Raw genomic sequence first — 8344 nt, forward strand, 5'->3', positions numbered from 1 at the left:
ATGCTGTGTTTCTTTGATTCACTCTCACGTACTGATCTGCTCCTTAAGAAGAGGGTCTGTTCTCATAAAGTAACAACAGTCTTTTCCTAACCTTGGGTTGGGCGGAGTTTAACTGTTCGTACTCAGTTCGTTAGTTATATTGCCTTCTACGTATGCTTAGCTCTAAATAATTTATACGGCTCTTGTGACAATTTTTAGATCTTCTTTTTTTCTTATTTTCTTTTATAGTTTCTAATTTGTTATCGCCAGTGTAGAGGAGCCTGATTGACTTTTAAAATTTATTGATCTTGTATGTGTGTGCCTTGTTGAACCGTCTTATTAGTTCCTGCTAGTTTATCTGTGGGTTCTTTTGGGTCTCCTAGATAAATGAGCATATTAAATGTAAATAATGTGTTCTTTGGATAAAGTTTATTTTCTTGCATCTCTATATATAGAAGCAATATGTTGAATTGATTTAAATATTTAAATACTTACATACCTGTTATCACAATCTAACATTCTTTATCTTATTTTCTTTCAATCAATATTATGTTTTCAAGATTTATCCACGTGAATCCATAGAGATCTAGGTCTTTGATTTTTGACTGTTTGATATTATGTGATCACATGCATATAGCATCATTTATTTTCCATTCAAGCATTATTGGACAATTGGATTGTTTCCCTCCCTTCTCTAGAACAAACAACATTTCCTAGAATATCCCTGAAGATGTCTGACAGTCGAGAAGGGCCAGGCTGCCCGAAGGATTGCTACTTGCTTTTAGCCACCTTCCAACAGGCCGTCTCCAGCCAGCAATTTGAAGCACAGCTGAAATGAGAACTGCCCCAAATGTGAAGATCTTAGGAGCTTCCTAGAAAGTGGGAGGTTAATGATAAGCATCCTGCTGGGATCCCAGGGGAGTCTGAGCTGGCCTGAAGCTCATCTTCCTCCTCCACCTCTCAAGAGAAATGTGGAGGAAAGAAGACTTCAAAAACTGTGAGCAGGCAGAGGGAGAGATATTGGGGGCCGAAGCTGTAACTGAGGTCTTGGAGTGGGCTGTGAGCACGCAGAGCCTCTCGAGAGCCAGGCTCTGCCTTCTGAGAACTTCTCCCCTAAGGCTGCTCATAATTCACGTGATACCAGCCATATAGAGCCGACTTGGCCCACACTGTCACAGAAAGCCTTATCAGAATCTCTTCTTCTTCATACACTCTTGTGTCTGTTACTTGGTTATTGCCTTTGGTACTCCAGTGATGTGAACCTCAGTCGCCAGGGGATGGAGGACACTAGTGACCCATCTTGCTCTGTGGCCTCAGTCCACAGCTGGAGGGTAAGGGAAGAGGCCAAATGAAGGTCAAGAAGGAAAGATGGAGTTTGAAGAGAAGACCTGAGTTAAGGGTGTCTTCTCAAGTCTTGATGACTGAAATGTAGCTCCAGTACCTGAAGTCCTGCTTGTTCTCAAGGCTGACCGCGGGGCTGGGTGCACTCAGTGAAGGAACCGTATACACTTAGTATTTCCTTGCTTGCTCACACTTGCCCTCCTCTGATACACCCTCTGCAAGACTGATCTTCCCCTGAAACAACTTTCCACCTGCTACTGTCATCTCAGGAACATTTGCTTCCCCTTCCTAGTGTCCCCCTAGAATGCCATTGCAGCCAATTCATAATTTGATAATCATGCTGCTTACCATATTCTCAGCAACTTCTGAGAAATTTTATTCACTTTATTCCATAGTCTTCACCCATCAATAATCTTCCTTAACTTCCTAGCTGCAGGTTAACCCATTCGGAATCATTTCTTTTGCTTTCTCTTCTTTGGCAAATCCTTTCTATCTTTTAAGGTCTTTTTCTTGTCTCTCTACCATCCTGCCTTCCTGAACTTCTTTTTTTTTCGTTTAAGTAACCTTTCAATCTCCTTCCCCAATTTCCTCATAAACATTGAGAGTTTATTCCTCACACGTTAGACAGCGGTTTATGAATGGCCAGGCATAATGGACTCAGAATGAGTTGGCACCCCCGAGGTACCTGTCTTGCTGGGGAGCCACAGGTGAAGGGCTGTCTGCTGGACACATGTTTGCATGGAGTCAGGCTGAGTGGCCTCAGGGTGTTTGCTCTGCACTTGTGTGTGTTTCTCCCTAGTTGGTTTCCTTGTCCAGCCACCTGTGGCCTCCCTCCATCCAGCCCAGGGAATCCTTCTCATCACAGGGGTAGGATGTTTGTCTCATTTTCCATCACATCCTTTCCCCAAAGTTTGGTTGTGAGTTGTTCCCATTCCAAAGACCTTTCCTCTTTGAAGAGAAAAGAGAAAATCTTGTCTCTCCTTTTCTCTCACTTCACTTCTGCTCTATTATCTCCTCCGTCCAGAATGGCCCACTGACTCACATGGGTGTAGATCCAAAGATGGCAAGAAATGCCAGCAATTCTGAGATAATAATACGGATGGATCAGGAAAACTTGAAAACCTTTATCCCGCCACATTAAAAAAAATTGCACTTCCAGTGTATTCAGAGTCTCAGTGTAGAAACACAAATGATAGAGAAATTGAATTACACTCAAGTTTTTCTTTCCTCCTTTCCTGATTTATTCTAATCCTCCAAGTTAACATGATGAACTCTTTGTTGTGTAAAGTTTCAGACATTTTCTACCCATGCACACTTTTCTTCTTTTCACATTAGAGTGTGAACTAGGTCACTTTCAACATGCTGTGATTCTGTGATTCACTGTCTCCCACCGAGTCATCCACGGATAAAGTCATCTGTTTCACGGAGAACTATTTCCAATAGCTAATAGCCAATGTCTGTGGAGTGCTTACTCTGTGTCGGTTTCTTGTAAGTACTTTACAGATCATTTGTACAGCGTACCCATGGACCAGGTACAATTATGACCCCCAAGTGACAGATAAGTGCAGATAAGTACAAATAAATACAGAGGCCAAGTGACTTGCCCAAGACACTGGAGCAAATCAAAATCCATGCCTCTGTAATCATTTTGCTCTATTGCCTCTGTCTGGGAGGCTTGATGATTTGGCAACTAAAACCTTAAATATCATGTTCCATTTTTATATCTGTGACACAAGCGTGGGGCTGTGATACGGGGTAAGTAACCTGACTACTTTTGAAAACCCTTATGCACCTGGATGAAAGTAAGCCAGGGACTGCAAGCCATAGATTTAAGGTTTCCTACCAACTTTTAAAAATAGCTTCTTGAATGCAATTTATGTAGTGTCAAGTCTAGGATGTAGTCCAAATAGTAACAAAAAAATGGAGATATGTAGAAAAATACTTAAAGTTGACAAGTATTGGGAGTGTAGTATTTTTGGGGCCAGCGTGTAGACCACAGGAAAACTTGCTGTTTCCATCCCAAAGGGAAGAGCCCTACGTTGCAACTGCCAAGGTCCCTGGGACAGCAAGTGTGCTCACTGCTTAGTAAAGAAGCATCCTCAGTTTGATAGAATCATATGGGAGCCTTACATTTGGTTAGCAGTTCTACATTCTTGATGTAATAATATTTTCAGGGTGTGGGAGGGTATCAAGCTCTGAAAATACCCTTGGAGAGATCTGCTTATTAAGTTTGGCTTTTTCAGTCTCCCTACTACTTCTTTACTAAACACCAGGCGGTTTCCTTCACTTTTCAGAACCATATTGTTTTTCCCTTCTCTAATGAACTTTGAAATACTTTTGGATGAGCTATTGAGATTGGGAAAAAATAAACATCTCTTTAAAATAAGGAAGATAATAACAATGACAAGTAGAAAATTCTCTAAAACAGAGAATATCCTCCAGTCTAGCCACTGACTGGGAGTGGAAGGTTCGTGCTCACTGTCCAGGACGTAGAAATAAAAGCTGAGGAGGCGCTGAGGTGTCTCCTGGATCTCTATGAGCCTCCATCATTTCTGCTGAGTAGGGTTGACAGATAAAATATAGACTGTTTAGTTAAATATGAATGTTTGAAAAACAACGAGTACATTTTGAAGATAAGTATGCCCCAAATAGTTCATAGGATCTACTTATACTAAAAATAATGACTTATTATTCATGTGAAGTTCAAGGTTAACTGGGCATCCTGTATTTTTATGTCCTAAATCTGACAGCCCTACTGATGATCCACAATGGAGGCAGTTGAGGAACGGTACATGCTGGCTCTCGGACAGTCAGAAATGGCTTCAGCAGATCCAGGTACAGTATGAAATTCTTTTTGGATGTAGCTCAGAAGCCATGGCCAGCCCTTGACTGCAAGTACTGCCTCGGGTTTCCCTGAGGTGGGGTAAACCTTCCTCTTAATGGCCTTTTGGTAAGTCTGGAAGACCATATCCAAGGGGAGCCCCAAAGTCAGTTTCATCCTCACAACCATGTTTCCAATTCCTGGAATTGGCTGCATGTGACTCACAAGAGCTGAGGAGGTTTGTGGAAGTTGGGAGTGTCATAGCTTGAACCCTTTGTAGGTAAAGTTTTGCTGTTGTGAGAGTTTTAACAGGAGCAATGTGAAAGACTCCAAGTCCCCAGGTAGATAGAAATAATCCTGTTCTACCTGTGTGTATGTGACAAGTCTCTAATAGTTCAGAGAGCAAGTATCTGGTCTTAGAAAGACTGATCCAAGCTTGGATATTTCTGGTGACAAGGCAAGGTCCTGAGTTTCAAGTTCACCTTTTATGGTTGAGGAGACAATAAGGTGGTCAGAAGGGAAATCATGGAGGAGACCTTGGCTTCATCCATCGTGCAGGCTTGTATATGTGGTTCTATGCAGATTGTGTTTCAAAGGTGGAGCTTGTTTACAATTATGAACATTCTCCGATGTGCTTTTTGGACCTTCATTCCCAGAGCGAGAGCAGTGCCGAGGCTCTAGAAATGCCATGGATATTCTGAGCTGTCAGTGGCATTTCCCCGGTACTGTTCCCTTGGTGCCGCTCCTTGAAATGTCCAAAGGGATTATCATGTGTCTTGTGGCGGGTCCTAGCATTGTGAAAGGAAGCTGCTGCACCTGGCTCAGAGGATTTCGGATGTGGTGGGAGGAGGAGTAGTACTACGACTATAAATTGTATCACAGCATATCGATTCCATCTTTAGAGTGGGGTTGGGGGGTTATGAAGGGGGGCTTTTATTGTACTTTTATACATTGTACCCTTGAAACTAATTCAATTTTTAAAAATTAATTAATTTATTTGGGGCTGCATTGGGTCTTTGTCGCTGCTAGCGGGCGTTCTCTAGTTGCAGTGAGCGGGGGCTCCTCTTGGCTGTGGTGCACGGGCTTCTCATTGCAGTGGCTTCTCTTGTTGCGGAGCATGGTCTCTAGGCACGCAGGCTTCCGTAGTTGTGGCACGTGGGCTCGGTTGATGTGGCACACGGGCTCTAGAGCGCAGGCTCAGTAGTTGTGGCGCGCGGGCTTTGTTACTCCGTGGCACGTGGGATCTTCCCAGACCAGGGCTCGAACCCATGACCCCTGCATTCGCAGGCATATTCTTAACCACTGCTCCACCAGGGAAGCCCGATAATTCAGTTTTTTATAAAGAGAAGATTCCTAATATTATTCCAAAATTTTAAAAATATGTAGTTGGATAACACTATGAAAAATTAACTGATATATTCTTTTATTATTTCTCTTTGCTCCCTGGATCTTTTTCCCCATCCAGTCAGCTAGGCACTGTGAGTTCACTGCATTAGGAAGGTAAAGACTCAGCAGAAATGAGGGAGAAAAACAGAAAAGTCTCAGCTTTGGAATGTTCACAACGGAGGCCACAGTAGAACAGGTGAGAATTCTGTGAACCAAAAATAAATGTCGTCTCAAATGCAAAAAAGTATTCTCTGCACTGGGAGGCAGGAGAGGGAGGGAGGGAAGGACTGAAGGAGAGAGATCAGTGTGGCCAGGGACATGGAGACTGTGCTTAAGGACGATATGCCCAGGAAGAGAATCAGAATCTGGAGAAGATTCAGCCTGCACGTGATCATTGCCTCCAGCCAGCACCCTCATCTCAGACGTTGGGAAATTCAGAGAGAGAGTGGGAGTACGTCAGGAGGGCCACGCGCATAGTCTGTGTGGCAGGGGTTGTGGCCGTTCCCTATTTGTGAGGAGTCCCCAGCAATTTGCAGGCCTCTTCTGGAAAATGCTGGCGGACGTCTCTAGTGCTTATGTGAAAGCTTGTTCACAAACCTTGAAAGATACAGATGTAGATGACAGATAGATGCATAGATAGAAAAATGTCATTAAATAAAAGCTCCAGGAAAGGTTTGGAAAATGCCCTTTATTGCATAGGACGCTTCTATTGTCATATGATGTTAGACTGAGTGCCGGTCCCTTCATCCTCCTTCAGACCACGGCATTCTGTCTGCTACTCTCCCGAGGGTCCTTTCTTCTCCCTGGAAGGGATAAAACAAATGAGGTAGGACAGGAAGAGACAAGAAGCACTCCAAGCTCTGCTGGTCAGGGTTACCCTCCAGCATTGCCTTAATGCTCAGAGCCACACACACCACAGTGAGCTTGGCTCCAGATCAACTACCACGCAACGAAGGTTCTGGAACATTTCCATATCTCGGGGGACCTCATTTCCACATGACTCTCTTTCATATTCCCCTTTGTCACAGAAGGCTAGGTCCAGTGGTCCGGGTGAGATCTCGGCTCAGGCCCAAGGCTCTCAGACCTCAAAATTCTGGTCCTGCAAGGGCCCCTGTCCTCTCTTGAGACCACTCCTGGCTCTCTCTGCTGAGAAGGAGCTGCTGGCAGTACGTCCTCTAAGAGTTGAGGTCCATCGTGCAGACCCTGAGAAAACTCCTAGGAAAAGGCTCCACCTTCTTGTTTACGTCAACAGAGGTCAATGCCTTTCTTAGTGCTGGGTGTGTCCCATTTGATGCAACTGCAGAGCCATTAGGTAAACCAGCACATGTGTGCGGCCCCTTCCCTTAGACTCCTCTGGGCCCTCGTGACATAGGCTCAGAAGACTGCCAGCCTCAAGCCTTACCTCTTCCAAGGGACGGCCACACCGTCTTCCAGGATCTTCTGTCCCATGAATCTCAGTTGCTGTTTGGAACTCAAAGGAGAGAAAAGACCCTGCCTGCGGGGTCTCTTTGGGCTGGGGCCTTCCCCCGTGGGCTGCTCTCCCTCATTCTCCTTTTCTTCTTGCTTCTCTACCTCCTTCTCCTCCTCCTCCTCCTCCTCCTCCTCCTCCTCCTCGTTCTCCTCCTCCTCCTCCTCGTCCTCTTCCTCAGGGGTGCTCTCGGATTCCACATTGCCCATCCGCTGGGCCATGGTGAGATGAAAGGCACGGCAGCTGAAGCCCTGCAGGATGCCGCCCTTCACGTGCTGCTGGAGGATCTCCAAGGTGGGGAAGACCCGGCAGCAGGCCATGCACCTGAAGCCGGTCTCCATGGTCAGCATCCAGTCCGCTGTCTTGGCGCTGGGTCTCTCCTCGACGGCAGGTGGCCCTGATGGGCTGCCTGGCTCTGCCCTTTCCTCATACTCTTTCTCCTCCCCAGTGGGCTCACTGTCAGACAGGAGGCTTTCGGTGGACACATCAGAAGAGGGGTCAGTGGCTACTGCGCACACATCCTCAGGAAGGGTCACTTCTTCTATCCTCAGCTGCTTTTCAGGCAACTCCAAGGGTTTCTTTGTCTTCCAGGAGACAGCGACACCCTTGTTCACTTGTACCTGCATGTAGTATATTTTCATGCCCCTTTCCTCTTTGTCTGGGTGCAGATAGTTCTTACAGGGTGAAGAGGGTGAGGAGGAGACACAGTGTGATGGGGAAGCGGTCTCTCCTTCTTCCTGATCCTGGGCTAGGGGTGGTCTAGGCTGGGCAGTGTCTCGATGAAATCTCCGGATTCCTGAAAAAGGAAATTAAAATCATAATAACATGCATGGGCCATGCCGGAAGCTGAGGGAGCAGGTGTGGTAGACGAGAGAGGGACATTGGCACGACATAGCAATGTCGTGAGCTTGGTGTCCGTTGGCCGTAGGACGGAGTGGTGTATGTGGTGTCATCTGTGGGCTTTTCATGTGCGTGGGGGGGTATACTGGAGCGGTGTGTGTATACAGGGGTGTGGAGTATGGTGGTGAGGGCTGTAGTATGTGAGGGATGCGGCTGGATGCGTGTACGATGAGGAGTGTGAGTTTGGGAATATCGGTGGTGCATTCCTTGTGGAATGGGGCTGTGGTGCAGGAGAGTACTGTGGAGCACGTGCTTGGGGTTGATGTGCACTGAGAAGGGCTGTGCCTGGAGGGCACGTGTATGTGTGAGCTGTGTGCACCTGAGCTGGATGGTCCTGCTCTCAGGCTGGAGGTGTATGATGCAGAACTCTGTCCTTCTCTGGAAGCAAAGGCAAAGACAAAGCCTACATTTTCCTCTGAAGATGCTTAATCTGGTCCCTCTTCCCTCCA

The sequence above is a fragment of the Mesoplodon mirus genome (genome assembly GCF_964341445.2).
Source record: "Mesoplodon mirus genome assembly, contig: SUPER_14_unloc_5, whole genome shotgun sequence".
NCBI lineage: Eukaryota > Metazoa > Chordata > Mammalia > Artiodactyla > Ziphiidae > Mesoplodon > Mesoplodon mirus.